This window comes from Eurosta solidaginis, chromosome 3, assembly GCF_040869045.1.
Source record: "Eurosta solidaginis isolate ZX-2024a chromosome 3, ASM4086904v1, whole genome shotgun sequence".
NCBI classification, from domain to species: domain Eukaryota; kingdom Metazoa; phylum Arthropoda; class Insecta; order Diptera; family Tephritidae; genus Eurosta; species Eurosta solidaginis.
The window spans coordinates 112,754,310-112,773,645 of NC_090321.1; the positions used below are offsets into that span (position 1 = coordinate 112,754,310).

The window sequence follows — 19,336 nt, forward strand, 5'->3', positions numbered from 1 at the left end:
TTTGAACACAGAAAAGAATTAACTGAAAGCGTTTTGCGTTCATACAATTTTCACCAGTTTCGCAGCCGTTTGAGGGTAATTATTCGGTTTTTTGTGAATATCTATTAATAAAACAATTTCTTATTTCCTACTGAATTACATTACAGAATTCTTGAATTCAATTCTGCTGGCATTTCATTTTGTGTCTTCTATTCCCCTTTACATTTGCCAATTCCTCCTAAAAGAAAGCGTGAAATAAAATACGGAATACAACAAGAATTAGCAACAATTACTTCCCCCTCTATCACCCTCTTAGTCTATGTCATGATCGACTTGACTTCAAGGATTTTCTAATGTAGAAGGGACTTACACTTTGCAGGTCCATGTACAAGGGCTCAACATTCTAGGTCACTTCTTTCATATAAAAAACTATACTAAACTCTTATATTTAAGAATTCATGAGCTTAACAACAGCTTATAATAATTTAGTTTCAATTATTATGTTTTCTAAGAGAAACTGAAAAGAAAGAAACATTTACTGGCATATTGCGATGGAACATTTCGAAAACCGCAAACGTAATCATCATCAGGCAATTTTGTAATGTTATCAAAGGTTTCACCGGGATTCGAACCGTGAATCACATGGTGAAACTGCAGTTGCCTTTAACCACAAGGCTACCCTGCTGATAATTACGTTGGCGGTTTTCGAAATGGTTCCATCACAGTATGCCAGTAAATGTTTCTTTCTTTTCAGTTTCTCTTAGAAAACATAATAATTGAAATTCAATTATTATAAGCCGGTGTTAAGCTCATGAGATCTTAAATATAAGTATAAGCTGAACACACCATTAAACAAAAATACATAAATATATCGCTTCCCAAGGCAGTCGGTTCTATGTACCGGAGCGACTCGGGATTTTTCCCGACCAAGGACTGTCATTTCAGTGTGACCCCATTTAATTTGTTTCGTCCCTCCCACAAATTGTCATCCTCCCAGCAGCTCCTTGCAGCAGGACTGCTACATATTCTCTTACTCCGGGAAGGTATCGAACCCAATCCGGGTCCGTCTCCTGACCCCGGTCATGAGAAATGGTTTTGCTGCATTTGCCAGAAAATAATCTTTTTAGGACGGTCATACTCTGTTCAGTGTGTCTCGTGCAAGGGATGGTTGCATCGGACAGGTTGTTCTGGGCTTGATCCCAAAACCCGACGTCCACGTAACTTTTATAAATCTTTTGTGGCTCCTTGCTGCTCACGCCCAAGGGCGTCCCGTAGTATACGCCTAAGCGTATCCCCACTACCTTCCAGCAGCTTCGCTGCTCAGCAAGCCACAACAAGTACCCGCTGCTGCTCGCGCCCCACGGCGCCAACAACTCAAACAGCTGATACCACTCATAACTACTACCTTCGTAGTAGAGCTGGTTACAATGCTGAGCATCAGCCCCTGCCCCCGTCTTCTTCTCCCCCCCTCTTTTCTGGCAGCAATCGTGCAGGTCAGGGAAACAGACTCTTAGTCCCTGCCTCAGTTTGCACCGTCTGCCAGCACAGAATATATAGGTTTGCGACATCCGCTCAATGCAGCTCCTGCCTTGGGTGGTGCCACTTTCCTAGATGTTCTGGTCTCCGCGACGGCAACCCCCCGACGGGTTTCATCGCGCCATGTTGCCAGGTCGCAAACCCAAATCATCCGGGTACCCCCCCTTGCTTGCCCAAGGGCGCCCAGTCCCAAGGCCACAACAGCAATTGCGTCCTGGCCTTCCACAACCTAAGCGTAGTCACCCCTCACTTACCCCTAGAGTGGCGGCGTCACCCCTCATGCACTTCAGAATTCTGCAGTTCAACTGTAATGGACTAACTGGGAAGATTACGGAGATAGTCGATTTCATGAAGCGGCACAACATCCGCATTGCTGCGATTCAAGAGACTAAACTCACAGCAAGATCTGCATTGCAGACCTGCTCTGGTTATAATGTCCACAGGAAAGACCGCGAGAGCGGAAATGGAGGCGGCCTCGCGTTTATTATACACCACTCTGTGCAATATCATATATTTGATCCTGGCATCGACCGCAGTGACAATGTCTTAGAACGTCAAGGCCTATCTGTCCGGTCAGGCGATGCAAATCTAGAAATCATCAACATCTACATCCCTCCTGTCACCTGTTGCCCCAGTGGATACCGCCCTAATATCGAGGCCTTACTCACTGGCAACAATCGCATTATCTTAGGCGATTTCAATGCCCATCACGACCTATGGCATTCAAACTTGCGGGCGGACAGTAGGGGTGAGATGTTGGCGGATCAAATAGACGAAACGACGTTCTGCACAATAAACGGAGACGCTCCCAACACGTATGGTAGGAAGCTGTCATAGCTCGCCAGATATCTCAATCGTGAGCGCAGAACTCGTAAACTGCGTCAACTGGCAGCCGATGGTAACATTGGCATCCGACCACCTGCCCATACTTATTTCGTTCGAGCGTACCGCCGACTTCATCGTCACCGAAAAACGCACTTTCATAAACTTCAAAAAAGGAAAGTGGGAAGAATATAAATCTGCAACAGACAGCAGCTTTGCTGCCCTCCCTATCCCGACTGATGCCCGCCAAGGGGAGCGTGCCTTCCGTAAGGTCATTGAATCCGCCTCGGCACATTTCATTCCCGCCGGGAGAATTCCCGAAATCCGGCCCCACTTCCCGGCGGAGGCCGCGAGCTTAGCGAGGGAACGCGACCTTATAAGACAGCTTGATCCAGGCGACCCCCAAATAAGGGATATAAACCAACGCATCAGATTGCTTGTGGACGAACACAAGCGGGCGAAATGGGAAGAGCACCTAAGAGGTTGTAACCTCTCTACCGGTGTAGGTAAACTTTGGTCCACCGTAAAGTCCCTATCGAATCCGACTAAGCACAAAGACAAAGTTTCCATCGCCTTTGGCGATAAGGTGCTGTCGGATGCGAAAAAATGCGCGAGCGCTTTCTGCCGACAATATATAATGCATCCTACGGTCGATAAAGATAGACGGAGAGCCAATAGACACGCACATAAACACAAACTCAGCGCATCACCAATTACCATCACCGCTAGAGAGGTTGAGGACGCCATTGGTCGCGCTAAACCATCCAAAGCAGTGGGCCCAGACGGCATAGCCATGCCGATGCTTAAAAACCTAGCGAAAGAGGGTTTCAAATATTTAGCGCATGTCTTCAACCTGTCTCTTTCCACTTTTGTCATACCCGAGAAATGGAAAATGGCCAAGGTGGTCCCGCTACTAAAGCCTGGGAAACCAGCTAACGTAGGTGAGATATATCGTCCGATATCTCTCCTATCGCCAGTGGCAAAGACGCTTGAAGCCATTTTGCTCCCTTATTTCCAAGCACATTTGCAGCTAGCCCCTCATCAGCATGGCTTCAGAAAACTCCATAGCACTACCTCCGCGCTAAATGTCATTAGCACCCAGATAAATTGCGGTTTGAATCAATATCCCCACCATAGAACAGTACTCGTAGCGTTAGACCTATCAAAAGCTTTTGATACGGTCAACCATGGCTCGTTACTGCAAGACCTGGAAGGGTCCACCCTTCCCCCTTGTCTTAAAAGGTGGACCGCAAATTATCTGGGTGGTCGGCAGGCATCGGTGCAATTCAGAAACGAAACATCAAAACAAAGGAGAATTAAACAAGGGGTCCCACAGGGTGGTGTCCTATCCCCGCTTTTGTTTAATTTCTACATATCTAAGCTACCTTCACCACCGGAAGTAGTCACAATCGTTTCCTACGCCGATGACTGCACAATAATGGCCACAGGCCCAGGCCCAAAGATCGATGAGCTATGCAATAAAATAAACGGCTATCTCCCTGATCTCTCCAGTTTTTTCGCCTCGCGAAACCTGGCATTGTCACCGACTAAATCTTCCGCGACCTTATTTACAACATGGACGCCCCAAATGTCGACCATATTGAACATCCACGTCGATGGCACTACGCTACCGACTGTCCTACACCCCAAAATCTTGGGTGTGATGTTTGATCAGGATCTACATTTTGGTGCGCACGCAACACTATTTGTTCCAAGAATTCAGAGCCGTAATAAAATCCTCAAATCCCTTGCTGGCAGTACCTGGGGAAAAGATAAAGAAACGCTCTTGACCACATACAAAGCAATTAGCCAGCCGATTACGTGCTACGCGTCACCCATATGGCACCCATATGTCGCCAAGCCTAAAAACCACCCACTGGAAGAAACTACAGGCCTGCCAAAATACTGCTCTCAGAATCGCCACGGGCTGTCTTCTTATGTCCCCAGAACACCATCTGCATAATGAGGCGAGAATACTCCCCATCAGGGAGAGAAATGAAATGCTGACCAAACAGTTTCTGTTGAATACCCAGAAACCTGGGCATCCCAACAGACATCTGATTGACAAACCAGCACCGCCTAGGGGCCTAAGGAGTCATCTCCGTAAGCATTTTGAGGAAATACGGCACCTGAGAACCCAGCCGTATGAAGCGGAAAAACACAAGCAGGTTCTTGGTGAACTCCATAGACAGGCGTCGGACCTTTTTGTCGGGAATTGCCCGGTGAATCCAGTACTTGAAGAAAAATATCCAGAACTCGCAGAAGAGGAACGCATACTCCCCAGGGAAACGCGTGTCACTCTTGCTCAACTTCGTTCTGGATACTGTAACAGGTTAAACTCTTACCTATCCAGAATCAACCCCGACATACAAAATGTATGCCCTGCTTGCAATGTGTCCCCACATGACACCAACCATCTCTTTAATTGTAATGTGGAACCAACGCCTCTAACACCCCTTTCCTTATGGTCCACCCCTGTTGAAACGGCAAGTTTCCTTGGACTCCCGTTAGAGGATATTGATGACAATTTGTGATCGGTCGCGGCTATTAGGTGGGGCGAGCATTGCTACAACAACAACAACATAAATATGTAAAACTGAGCCCGAGCTTACAAAGCTTCTCATTCGCAACGAAAGTAGAATTTTACAAAAACAAATCTACATGGCACACAAACTAATATAGAGACAAAATGTCTCAACTGTTTTGTTAGTGTAGAAATGAGAAAAACTGAATTAAGCGTGAAAACAAGTACGAGTAGGATAGCCTAGTGGTTAAAGGCAACTGCAATTTCACCATGCGATTCACGGTTCGAATCTCGGTGAAACCTTTGATAACATTACAAAATTGCCTGATGATGATTACGTTGGCGGTTTTCGAAATGGTTCCATCGCAATATGCCAGTAAATGTTTCTTTCTTTTCAGTTTCGCTTAGAAAACATAATAATTGAAATTCAATTATTATAAGCCGGAGTTAAGCTCATGAATTCTTAAATATAAGTATAAACTGAACACACCAATAAACAAACATACATAAATATGTAAAACTGAGCCCGAGTTTACAAAGCTTCTCATTCGCAACGAAAGAGGAGCTTTACAAAAACAAATCTACATGGAACACAAATTAATAGAGACAAAATGTCTCAATTGTGTTGTTGGTGTAGAAATGAGGAAATCTGAATTAAGCATGAAAACAAATACCAGCAGGATAGCCTAGTGGTTAATGGCAACTGCAGTTTCACCATGTGATTCACGGTTCGAATCCCGGTGAAACCTTTGATAACATTACAAAATTGCCTGATGATGATTACGTTGGCGGTTTTCGAAATGGTTCCATCGCAATATGCCAGTAAATGTTTCTTTCTTTTCAGCTTCTCTTAGAAAACATAATAATTGAAATTCAATTATTATAAGCCGGTGTTAAGCTCATGAATTCTTAAATATAAGTATAAACTGAACACACCATTAAACAAATATATATACTAAACTCTTTTATTTATGCTGACTTTGCGAAGACAAACCTAAAATTGATTTAACCTGATTATGATTGAATGTCCTGCAGGCTTATTAGTATCGAGGTTAAAGGTATCCATATTCGGTTTCGGGTCTATTACATTAAACGGCTTTAACGGTTGGGGCCACCTAACATTTAAGGTTTGCATCATTTTGGCCGTCACATCTATCTTAATGCAAACAACTTTTCTAGCCTTGTTGCTTCCTTTGCTTAAAGGAGCCCAAATCCGCTTTATCTACTTATTCGTTTATGTTGCTAGATTTAAATAATATTTTAAGCCATTTTTGCTCTTTTTAATTCGAAAAACATCACGTATTGTTGGCGCGCTTATTTGAACCGTGCGACATAAGCTCTGAAATGCTCCAGACAAATCCTCATTTGGCGTTCGGGGGACCCCACTTAACAATAAATCAGACAGCACCACATTATTTTGGCATTCACTGAGCTGGCTTTTTAAAGAAATTACATCTGATCTAAGCTGTCTACATTCACTTTCAGTCAACTCAACCCTTTTTTCCATTTTGCTATAATTGCTTTTTAAATTTGCTATCTCCGCTACCAACTCACCAACTCTCTGCAAAACTCGCTCCTCTGACTCTTTTAGATGTTCCACGATGCTCTCTTTCCACAGAATCATTTTTGCCTCTAGGCGCGAAATCTCACTCGAAATTGGCGGTGGACTCTCAATTGTTGAAGATTTAGCAAACGTTGGAGTGAGAAGTGGGGAAGATGCCGCCGCTGTTTGCCGAGTAGTTTTAGTCTTTGGTCTTTGAGCCATATTATGAATTTATATTAAATTTATTTACGTATTTCAAAAGCAAGCAAAATATGACAAAAACGGATTCCACAAACTGGTTGCAAATGGTTTAACTAAGAACTTCCGCGTAATTTAAATAATTAAAATGACGTATATCTGTTTCTAAATGTATTTTATTGCAGCGAAGTAAGAACACGTCTACTCTCTTAGCATTTGTTATATTTTATTTTATTATGTACATATGTAAAAGTTAAAATTACAAGAAAACTTGAATAGTGTCGTCGAAGTAAACGTAATTTATTTAAAAAAATCGCTTTTTTTTATGAAATTAACATAATTTATTAAAAGTAAAAAATAAAAGGAACAAGTCTGCCTAGAACACCTTTCTGCATAGGCGGCCTTCGGCCGCGCTTATAAAAAATAACCCTTGGCTACGCCATGCCAAGTCCGGGTGTGCGGTATAACCGTGGCTATTTTTTATAAGCGCGGCCGAAGGCCGCTTATGCAGAAAGGTGTTCTACGCAGAATTACTGTGCATCGCGCGATTTTTTATTACAAATTTTCTTTTTTTTTGTAAAATAAATAAATAGAGTTGAATGAAAAAGGTCCATTTTCCTCGTTGGTACTATTTAAAAATGTTTCATTCGTTGGAACAATTTAAAGCATCTGGTACCACCAAGCAAGCAGTGATTTAGATAAAATGGCTGTATGCTTTTGTTCGCGGAAAGTAAACAAATAAATCATTAAATTTTACAATAATACGCAAATCTAAACAAATGAAAATAGTTGATCGTGGTTTTATAAACATTATAAAGTCTACTTATGTATAAAATTCTTGTGAAAGTGTTCGTATGTAGATAAAAAGTGATAGTTATACCATGGTAACTTTAACTACTTATTACTAGTAAATTGTTAATAACAATTAAAAATTACTTACTGATTCTCGTTGGGGAACTCCCTGAGAACCTATGTGCAAAATTTCAAAGTTCAAACCCCTTTGGTTTACGAAAAAAAACCAATTGGTCCCTTAATGTATAGCCGACCCATAGAAACTGTTAGAAGAACGTCAAAGTTTGACAAAATTGTATTTTTAAGAAAATGAAATAACTCACTACAAAAATGAAATAACTCCCAATGCCTGAATTACAAACAATGAAGTAAGTCCCAATAAAAATGAAATAACTCCCAATCTCAAGAAATTATGAAATAACTCCCAAAGAAATTTTATTGGGGATAATTTCATTTGGGAGTTATTTCATTATGAAATAATTACCAGCAAAAATTATGAAATAAGTCCCAATGAATTGGGAGCTATTTCATAATGAAATAAGTCCCAACTTGTATGGAAAATATTTGGGAGATATTTCATTTTTTTGTTGGGAGTTGTTGCATTTAGGAGTTATTTCACTGCACCGCTATTCGCAGTCTCACTGTACAGGAGAAGAATTTTACAATAGCCTGGGATATGCTTCAACAACGTTATGATAACAAGCGTCGCCTCGTTAAGTCGTATCTTCGAAATATCACCAAACTTGCGACAATCAGCTATGAGTCATACGTTGCCATGCGAAAACTATTCGATACTGTCACCGAATCAGTTCGCGCACTACAATAGCTTCGACGACCTACCGAACATTGGAATGATTGGCTTGTCCTACTTGTAACTGAGAAGTTAGATCCTGCAACAGTTAAGGAATGGGAAATGTTATTGTTGTAGCAATGTTTCGCCCCACCTAATAGCCGCGACCGATCACAAATTTTCATCAATATCCTCTAACGGGAGTCCAAGGAAACTTGCTGTTTCGACAGGGGTGGACCATAATGAAAGGGGTGTTAGAACCGTTGGTTCCACATTACAATTAAAGAGATGGTTTGTGTCATGTGGGGACATATTGCAAGCGGGGCAAACATTTTGTATGTCGGGGTTGATTCTGGATATGTAATTTTAACCTGTTACAGTATCCAGAACGAAGTTGACATAGAGTGACTCGCGTTTCCCTGGGGAGTATGCGTTTCTCTTCCGCAAGTTTTGGGTACTGTTCGTTGAGTACTGGATTCACCGGGCAATTTCTGACATAAAGGTCCGACGCCTATTTGTGGAGTTATCCAAGGACCTGCTTGTGTTTTTATGCTTCATACGGCTGAGTTCTCAGGTGCCGTATTTCCTCAAAATGCTTACGGAGATGACTCCTTAAGTCCCTAGGCGGTGCTGGCTCATCAATCAGATGTCTGTTGGGATGCCCAGGTTTCTGGGTATTCAACAGGAACTGTTTGGTTAGCATCTGTTGTTGTTGTTGTTGTAGCGATAAGGTTGCTCCCCGAAGGTTTGGGGAGTGTTATCGATGTGATGGTCCTTTGCCGGATACAAATCCGGTACGTTCCGGTACCATAGCACCATTAAGGTGCTAGCCCGACCATCTCGGGAACGATTTATGTGGCCACATTAAACCTTCAGGCCATTCCCTCCCTCCCTACCCCCAAGTTCCATGAGGAGCTTGGGGTCGCCAGAGCCTCGTCTGTTAGTGAAACAGTATTCGCCGCGGATAGGTGAGGTTGACAATTGGGTTTGGAGAAGCTATATGTTGCGCTGGCAACCTGAAAGGTTGCGCTACACAGCCCCTTGAATCTGGTAATTTAGTCGCCTCTTACGACAGGCATACCTACCGCGTGTATATTCTGATCCCCTAACCCGCTGGGGTTTTGGTTAGCATCTCATTTCTCTCCCTGATGAGGAGTATTCTCGCCTCATTATGTAGATGGTGTTCTGGGGACATAAGAAGGCAGCCCGTGGCGGTTCTCAGCGCAGTATTTTGGCACCCCTGTAGCTTCTTCCAGTGGGTAGTTTTTAGGCTTGGCGACCATATAGGGGACGCGTAGCACGCAAATTGCTTTGTATGTGGTAATGAGCGTTTCTTTGTCTTTTCCCCAAGTACTGCCAGCAAGGGATTTGAGGATTTTATTACGGCTCTGGATTTTCGGAACAATTGCGGCTGCGTGCTCACCAGAATGTAGATCCTGAGCAAACGTCACACCCAAGATTTTGGGGTGTAGGACAGTCCGTAGCGTAGTGCCATCGACGTGGACGTTCAAAATGGTCGACATTTGGGACGTCCAAGTTGTAAATAGGGTCGCGGATGATTTAGTCGGTGATAATGCCAGGTTTCGCGAGGCGAAAAACTGGAGAGATCAGGGAGGAAGCCGTTTATTCTGTTGCAAAGCTCATCAATCTTTGGGCCCGGGCCTGTGGCCCTTATAGTGCAGTCATTGGCGTAAGAAACCATAGTAACTCCTTCTGGTGGCGAAGGTAGTTCTGATATGTAAAAATTAAACAAAAGTGGGGATAGGACACCAACCTGAGGCACCCCTTGTTTAATTCTTCTTGGCTTTGATATTTCGTTTCTGAATTTCACCGATGCCTGCCGACCACCCAGATAATTTGCGGTCCACATTTTAGGACATGGGGGAAGGGTAGACCCTTCCAAGTCTTGCAGTAACGTGCCATGGTTGACCGTATCAAAAGCTTTTCATAGGTCTAGCGCTACGAGTACTGTTATATGGTGGGGCTTCTGATTTAAACCACAATTTATCTGGGTGCTGATGGCATTTAGCGCGGTGGTGCTGCTATGGAGTTTCCTAAAGCCATGCTGATGACAGGCTAGCTGCAAATTTGCTTTGAAGTATGGGGGCATAATGGCTTCAAGCGTCTTGGCTACTGGTGATAGGAGAGATATCCGGCGATATGACTCTCCTGTGTTAGCTGATTTCCCAGGCTTTAGTAGCGGGACCACGTTGGTCATTTTCCATTTTTCGGGTATGACAAAGGTGGAAAGAGACAGGTTGAAGACATGTGCTCAATATTTGAAACCCTCTTTCCCTAGGCTTTTAAGCATCGGCATGGCTATGCCGTGTGGGGCCACTGCTTTGAATGGTTTAGCATGACCGATGGCATCCTCAACCTCTTTGGCGGTGATGGTAATTGGTGACGTGCTGAACTTATGTTTACGTGCGTGTCTGTTGGCCCTCCGTCTAACTTTGTCGACCGTAGAATGCATTGTATATTGTCGGCAGAAAGCGGTCGTGCATTTTTTCGCAACCAACAGCATTTTATCGCCAAAGGCGATGGAAATTTTGTCATTGTGCTTAGACGGATTCGATAGGGGCTTTACGGTGGACCAAATCTTACCTACACCGGCAGAGAGGTCACAGCGGCTTAGGTGCTCCTCCCATTTCGCCCGCTTGTGTTCATCCACAAGCAATCTGATGCGTTGGTTTATATCCCTTATTTGGGGGTCGCCGGGATCGACCTGTCTTTTAAGGTCACGTTCTCTCGCTAAACTTGCGGCCTCTGCCGGGAAGTGAGGCCGAATTTCGGGAATTCTACCGGCGGGAATGAAACGAGCCGAGGCGGATTCAATGACCTTGCGGAAAGCACGCTCCCCTTGGCGGCCATCAGTTGGGATAGGGAGGGCAGCAAAGCGGTTGTCTGTAAAGGATTTAAAAAATAATGTAAGTGCGTTTTTCTGCGACGATGAAGTCGGCGGGACGCTCGAGCGAAATAAGTATAGGCAGGTGGTCGGATGCCAATGTTACCATCGGCTGGCGGCGATTGAAATATCCGACGAACTGTGACAGCTTCCTACCATACGTGTGGGGGCGTCTCCGTTTATAGTGCAGAACGTCGTTTCTTTTATTTGATCCGCTAACATTTCACCCCTACTGTCCACCCGCAAGTTTGAATGCCATAGATCGTGATGTGCATTGAAATCGCCTAAGATAATGCGATTGTTTCCAGTGAGTACGCCGCTGATATCAGGGCGGTATCCACTGGGGCAACAGGTAACAGGAGGGATGTAGATGTTGATCATTTCTAGATTTGCATCGCCCGACCGTACAGATAATCTTTGACGTTCTAAGACACTGTCCCTGCGGTTGATGTCGGGATCAAATATATGATACTGCACAGTGTGGTGTATGATAAACGCGAGGCCGCCTCCATTTCCGCTCTCGCGATCTTTTCTGTGGACATTATACCCAGAACAGGTCTGCAATGTAGATCTTGCTGTGAGTTTAGTATCTTGAATCGCAGAAATGCGGATGTTGTGCCGCTTCATGAAGTCGACTATCTCCGTGATCTTCCCAGTTAATCCATTACAGTTTAACTGCAGAATTGTAGGTATGAGTGGGAGCAGCCGTGTGAGTTGGTGGCACCGTGGGGCGTGAGCAACAGCGGGTACTTGTTGTGGCTTGCTGAGCAGTGGGGCTGCTGGAAGGTAGCGGGGACGCTAAGGCGCAGACTACGGGACGTCCTAGGACGTGAACAGCAAAGAGCCACAAAAGATATATAGAAGTTACGTGGACGTCTGGTTTTGGGGTCTAGCCCAGAACAACCTGTCCGATGCAACCATCCCTTACACGAGACACACTGACAAGAGTATGACCGTCCTAAAAAGATTTTTTCCGGCAGATGCAGCAAAACCATTTCTCAGGACCGGGGTCAGGAGACGGACCCGGATTGGATTCGGTACCTTCCCGGAGCAAGAGAATATGGAGCAGTCCCGCTGCAAGGAGCTGCTGGGAGGATGACAATTTGTGGGAGGGACGCAACAAATTAAATGGGGTTACACTGAAATGGCATTCCCTGGTCGGGAAAAATCCCGAGTCGCTCCGGTACATAGAACCGACGGCCTTGGGAAGCGAATGGGAAATGTCATTGGAATCTGCGAATATTATACCCGAATATAAAATACTGGTGCAATTTCTCGAAAAACCTATTCAGGGACTAAAAGCAGTTTCTTCGGCTCATAAAACCAAATCGAAAAGAACCATCATTCAGTAGTAAGCCAATAGCCCTTGCTACAGTTCGTACTCATCAAACCAATATCGGACGTTGCGTATGTTTTTCAGGTAAGCATGCATTAATATAGTGCTCTGAGTTTAAGAAGAAACAACCAGCTTCGATGCTTGAACTAGTCTTAAAGTTCCAACTATGTAAAAACTGCCTTAAAATAAATCACTCTGCAGGCGAATGTGAATCATCATATACTTGTCTTAGGTGTTCTCTGAAGCACCACACTCTTCTTCCCGACAGCCTGTCGTCACCACGTAGTAGCGTCGCTGCACTTCACATGTCCAGTGTCCAGACCACTGCGATAACCAATTTCCTAGCCATGCTAAAATCAGTGTTCCAGCTGTTTTTCTAGCTACGGCGTATATTAAAGCTCAGTCGTTGTCGGGGCATTACATAAAACTGCGGGCATTACTCGACAACGGCTCGCAAGCATCTTTTATAAGCGAGTATGTCGTTCAACAATTACGACTTCGTAGAAATCGGATGCATATTCCCATAACAGGCGTCGGTGGCTGTAGCGTTGGCGAATTAAAAAGGTATAACCTCATTGGTTTTAACTTCACCTACAGAACCATCGTTTAGGGTCACTTGCTCTGCTCTCATTTTGCCAAGGATGGGAAATCTTTTACCATTAAAGAGAGTCAATCCAAAACCATACACGGACTTTTTAGACCTTACGCTCGCAGATCCCTGTTTCTTGGAGCCAGGCTCGAGAGACGTCATCATCGGCGCAGACCTTTATGGTCTATTATTAAAAGGTGATGTCAAGCACACCGCCTGTGGTGCGTCTATAGCACAAAATACGCACCTTGGTTGGGTTGTTTATGGGCGTATACCCAGCTCTGCATCTTCTCAGCTATGTACAACGCTGTGTACTACAACAACTGCGGATGACTTAAGCAGTTTAGTCCAGCAGATGTGGAAGTTCCATGAATGCGATGATATTCAACCTATGTCCCCGATCACACAAAAAGAACTATTTTGCGAAGAATTTTTCAAATCCACAGTTCAGAGAACCACTTTGGGGCGGTATCAAATTCGTTATCCGTTCAAAGAAGACTGTGACCTTACACAATTATGAAGATCGAAAGCTGACGCTATCAATCTCTTCCATTCTCTGCAGGGTAGACTTAGAAATAACCCTGAAATTAATCAGTTGTACATGGCCTTCATGACAGAGTACCTATCTTTAGGACATATGGAAAACGTAGTTGAAAACGACGAGCCAAAAGCTGTTTGCTGCAACCGCATCATGGCGTGTACAATTAATACAACAACAACAACAAGTTCTACAACTAAATTGCGTACTGTGTTTAACGCGTCCCGTAAAACGGGAGGGCACATCTCTTTAAATGAGTGCCTCCATGTCGGGCTGAAGTTGCAAAGCGACTTAAGCCGAATAATTATGCAATGGTGACTACATCGCGTTGGTTTCATGGCAGCTATAGAAAAGTGTTATCGCCAGATTCTGGTAAGCCGAGAAGACGCTGACATGCAGCGCATTATCTGGAGAGATGACGAGGGTGATCCAGCAGCATATCGGTTGCTAACCGTCACATATGGGTTGAACTGCTCACCATACCTTGCAATTAAAGTACTGCAAACATTAGCTGACGATGAAGAGAAAGATTATCCGGAGGCGTCAAATGTTTTACGAGAGTCGTTTTATGTAGACGACTGCTTGCATGGAGCTGATACCGTTGAAGCGGTATTGGAAGTGCAATACCAACTCCAACAGTTACTCGAACGAGGTGGGTTCATTCTTCGTAAATGGAGCTCAAATTCTGCAGACTTCATGCAGCGTTGAATCATAGATGACCATCAGAAAAATATTTGCTGTAACCTAAATCTAGACCGCGAGACGAAAGCTCTTGGTATTTATTGGCTATGTGATTCAGACTCCTTGACATACAAAGTTAGCTTGACTTCCTCACCGACACAAATCACCAAACGTTAGCAATTATCAGCCATCGGGAAAATTTATGACCCTCCAGGCTTATTAGCCCCCGTAACTTTAACTGGAAAAGTTATGTGTCAAAAGCTGTGGCTAACAGGTTTAGACTGGGATGATCCCATCCCCGACCCAATGCAGCAGGAATGGCAACGATTTAGAAAAAAATTATGTGAAATTGAACGTCTTAGGATTCCCAGGTGGCTTTGTGTAGAACCCAAGTCGTATTTTCCGATGCGTCTAACATTGCATATGCTGCGGCAGCATACCTCGGAATCAACACATCGCATAGCAACTTTCAAGTTTCGATTTTAGCAGCAAAGACAAAAGTCGCTTCCCTAAAGAAAATTACCATTCCTTGCTTGGAATTAAACGGTGTTCTCTTTGCAGCCAAGCTTGCAAGCAAACTTTCTGAAACGCTTCAGCTACCGTCTCTTGAAAAATATTGTTGGTATGATTCAAAAACGGCACTCAGTTGGATCCGATCAATTCCTGGAAAATATAAACTATATGTCAGTAACCGAATAAGCAAAATTCAAGCCTACACATCGATTGACTCTCGGTAATGTGTTCCATAGACGAACCGCAGAAACAAAAAAATTGACGCTCAGATATTCGCGAGTTAACATAAAAAATCAATCGTTTTTATTTAATACTTATTAAAGTAAGTATGTTTGTCGCGAGCGTCAAAACGTGCTCGTCTAACGCTGGAGGTAGGAGCGCGGTCACAAAAACATGTATAACTTTTGACCTAATGCAAAATAATGATTTTTTTTTTCACCAAACTTGTTTTAAGGGATTGTAGAATATAATGAAATGTGTTAAAATTTTCTCACAGGCGGAGAAGTTTTATTAATTTTTAATTATTTAAAACAAACAGAATTTTTTTTGCAAAATAATAATTTGTTATAAAAATAAATTTTTTTATGTCAAAGTATATTAATTGACGAAAATTTTGATGTATAAAACGTTGAGTTTCGATAAACCGTTCACGAGTTATAAAATTTTTAAAATAACATGATAATAACATTATCAAAAACTCTAACGGTTAATAACTAATGTAAAATAAAATTTTTTGCAAAAATATTTTGTGGAGATCGTCTCTACCTCCAAACCGACTAAAAACCGTATTAGTCAATGAAAACTGAGAAAATTCGAGCCACATGGAACAACTAAAGACTCACCTGAATTAAAAAAAAATGTCTTAGTACCTATAAATCGCGGGCCCCCTGGGAAACCCCGGGAAAATAAAAGAGCATGTTTTTGTTTAAATTTATTCTATTTTAATTAATTGTTTAACTAAAATGTTTTTAACCGTAAATGCATCCGGGAAACGTATCGTTCTTATCGGTTAACTATAATTTAACATATCTAAGCAAATATCGCCGAAATTTCGCCCACAATTGACAACATTATATATGTGTGATAGATCCTGGTTTTGCCATTCAAAATAATTTTAATTATCGTACTGGTATGGAATTATTAATGGTTGTACCGATTTCTAAAGCATCAGCAAATCAGCGTGCAGGACGTGCTGGGCACACTGCGCCAGGCAAATGTTTTCGCCCCTATACTGCTTGGGCTTACAAACAAGAATCAGAAAATAATATTGTACCAGAGATACGGCTCATAAATCTTGGGAATGCTGTGCTTTTGCTTAAAGCACTTGGTGTAAATGATCTAATTCACTTATATCCACCGCCACATGAAACTCTTGTCTTAGCTTTAGAATAATTATACGCTTTGGTTGTTCTCAATCATCATGGTGAACTAACGAAATTGGGTAGACGTATGGCCGAATTTCCACTTGATCAGTAAGTTCAATCTATTTCTTTGTCTATGTGAAATTACTGAACTTGCATTTTATTGTAACAGGTTTTATTAAATTTGGGTCTCTGCATGCGCTCAAAGATATCGTATCGCTTAAAGAATTAATAATCCTACAGGGGGATGGCGCATCCCACACATACATACCCTTGGATTCTTTGATGATATATTAATACCGCCATCTGCATTACAACATCCTTCCCGGTTTGAGGAAGCTGAACAAGCTTGGGTATGGGAATATCCACTAGAAGATGGTGCTAAGCATGATTTATTCGTGGATATAGGAGAAGTAAACTTTGCCAGCATGAAAGATTATCCGTTGGATATCTGGGTTGACGATGTTGTCGTTTCTAATGCTAGTTCCCCAATAAACAAACTCCTTCACAGTTTCAAATTTATACTTTTAGCAGTGATGTGGCCAGCAATGCGCAGACTCTTTGATGACATCAAGTACTGCGTGATTTGCATGTTGATTGAAGGAAGCCGAAGCAATGGCCCTAAAAATCGCGGTCGCCTTACTTTGTGAAAAATGCAAATAATAAATAAATTCACGTGTAATTCATGTACAACTTTCTTTTTTCTTCTGTTTATTACTAATTTAAGCATTTGAAATTCAGGTTTAATTAAATAGCTACATAGGTTTCGTTCACTTTGTGTACTTCTGTATCCGAAATTATGTATAGTCTGATTGATTTTTAAATTCGTAGACTTATAAATAAATAAATGGATGATAGTGTTTAGCCCTTTAATATCTTCTTACATACATATCTTACCTTACAAAACGTTGATATTTTGTTTACAAATTGTTTAGAAATTAGCGTGAAATAATCGAAAGTTGACAAATAAATTTTTGTGTTTTTTTGTGAACATTTACTTTCACAGTTAAAATATTTATGAAGATTTATCCTCAACGCATACAAAACGTTTTCTGGAAAAAATTAAATTATACTTAATATTGAAAACGCTTATATATTGTTTAACATAGCAATTTTACTTTAAGCTACTTTTAAAAACATTTACAGAAATGCCTGCTGGGATGTATAATAAAAAAAGGTTTTCTTTATGTGACTGCATTTTTTAATTTGCGTCTCATGTTATACGAGTTGTCCGCTATTGTTTTTTAAATGCGCGTATTCTAAAATACACCCTGGTCTAAAAAACATTTCCTTAATTTTTTTACTACAATTTACTTAACTACTTAGGTCTACGTGCTTTTTGATATAGTCTTCACATATATACAAGCTTCTGCCATTTACGTCGTCGAATATAGCTTGTATTGATCTCATTTGCTCTATCATCAAATATGTTGGCTTTGAGAGACCTTCTTCAGAAAGATGATCTGTCCAAGTATAAGTTGAATTATACTGTGGATCAACGCAAATCTCGGGGTCTTCTTCCCGGAGTCTGTCACAAATATATCCCGCCATATTTTCCAACCCATCATTGTTCCAGCTCTCCAACTCCGCATTTTCGTCGTGCATGTCTTTATAATCTACGCCAATTGTAAAATGATGAAGAATGCTCCCTAAAAATGTGAATATAAAGATAAATACAAGCTTCACAATCTACATGTAAATGTTATTGTAATTTGTTTTATTTTAGACAATGAATATAAACGTCAGTATTACAAAACATTCTGAAAATTTTGAACTTTTGCACTTGATTACCTGTTAGTCAATAAATTTTTATTTATTATTATAACTATCACACGAGTTTTTTCCAATTATTTTAACATTTAATTTATCAACCAAATCACATAGTTCATATAAAATGCAACAAATATTTTTTTATTATTTCGTAAAACTGACTGTAGTTAATATAAAAATTGTTTCTATATATTTACCGGTAAGAGGCAAATAATTTTCTTCCAAATCTGGAGTGTCATCGACTTCAACGTTTCCTCCGTCCGAAAAAACTCCTTCATTGCGCCCAAGTATGTACGACCGCAATCTATATTTAAATTATTGCCGATCAGGGTGATCATGAAGCCCTCCCTTCGCCCTTGTAACGCTGAGAAAGTTCTCGAGAACATCTTGATTAAGACGATATGTCAAGATGTAACCTATGTTGAACTTTTCTGCCAATAACAATTTTAGAGCATTGTTGCATTGAAGGATTCCTGCAAGTAATGTGAAAAGGAGGTAGATAGAAATATGACTGAATGCAATCATCTTTTGACTTATCTCATAATTTTTGACAAATTTCAGGAATGCTCTTAAAATTTATTAAATTATAAGCAAGTTTACCTTTCTGAAATGGATATAAATAAGTTGCTTTACGAACGCTCATCGATAAAACCAACTGCGACATCTGATCCAAAATATTGTTTTGCATATTTAACGCTAGCCCATACGCATGCAAACGTTCTCTGGCACCTTCCTTGGGCACTCTAACGTTCATAATGTCAAACCAGTCATTTGTCTACAAATATATTATATGTACACACATAAGTAAAAAATAGTACTACAATTGTATTTTGCCATGATTTAACTCACAATTTTAAAAGCTTATAACACTCTTCCCAGTTTTATCCGTCTAATAATCCCAGCGTAGCCGCTCGCGAAATGGCTGGAGCAACCGTGTGAGAGAACAATTTTGTTGCTAGCATCACTTTTTGTCTTTCTGCTTCCTTTACAGTTAGGTTCTTCTCCGAAAATTGCGTTATTAATAGATCACTGGAAGAAAAGCTAAGTATTTTTGAAATGACGTCCTTTTTAACTTCCTTTCCATGGAAACCATGGTCACAAAAATCACTCCTAGTAAGTTTTATTAAATGCGGTACATCTGCGAAACCCACAATTCTGTCACCGTCGTGTGAAAACCTGTTGAAGAAAAAAGGTGTTAATCCCTGCGTTCACAATATTCTGATTTGAAAGTTTCGTAATATGGTTTTTAATATTACCAAGGCTCTGTGTATAATCCTCTATTGCACCCACCCAAATCGCTTACAATGGCAACAATATTGTACCCACATCTCTTGACCATTGATAAAATATTCCACAAAATACTCTTCGTCATTGGGCAGTCATATTGGTAAAACAGGGATTGTTTCCATTTGCATATTAAACCTTAACAAAATAAAGTCAGAACTCAGCTATTTAAATT

At 41.6% G+C, this 19,336-nt stretch overlaps 1 protein-coding gene and 1 long non-coding RNA gene across 10 annotated transcripts in view; one reads left to right on the plus strand and one right to left on the minus strand.

Annotated features, from left to right (window-relative positions):
- The window catches only part of Obsc (Obscurin), a 2,548,720-nt gene that overhangs the window by 529,003 nt on the left and 2,000,381 nt on the right, over nucleotides 1-19,336 (plus strand). The gene's annotated exons all lie outside the window — the stretch shown is intronic.
- On the minus strand, nucleotides 17,642-18,856 carry LOC137246602 (uncharacterized). The gene is made up of 4 exons (XR_010951593.1): nucleotides 18,727-18,856; nucleotides 18,478-18,652; nucleotides 18,075-18,350; nucleotides 17,642-17,756 (listed from the first exon to the last, which is right to left on the minus strand). It is a non-coding gene; the product is annotated as an uncharacterized lncRNA (long non-coding RNA).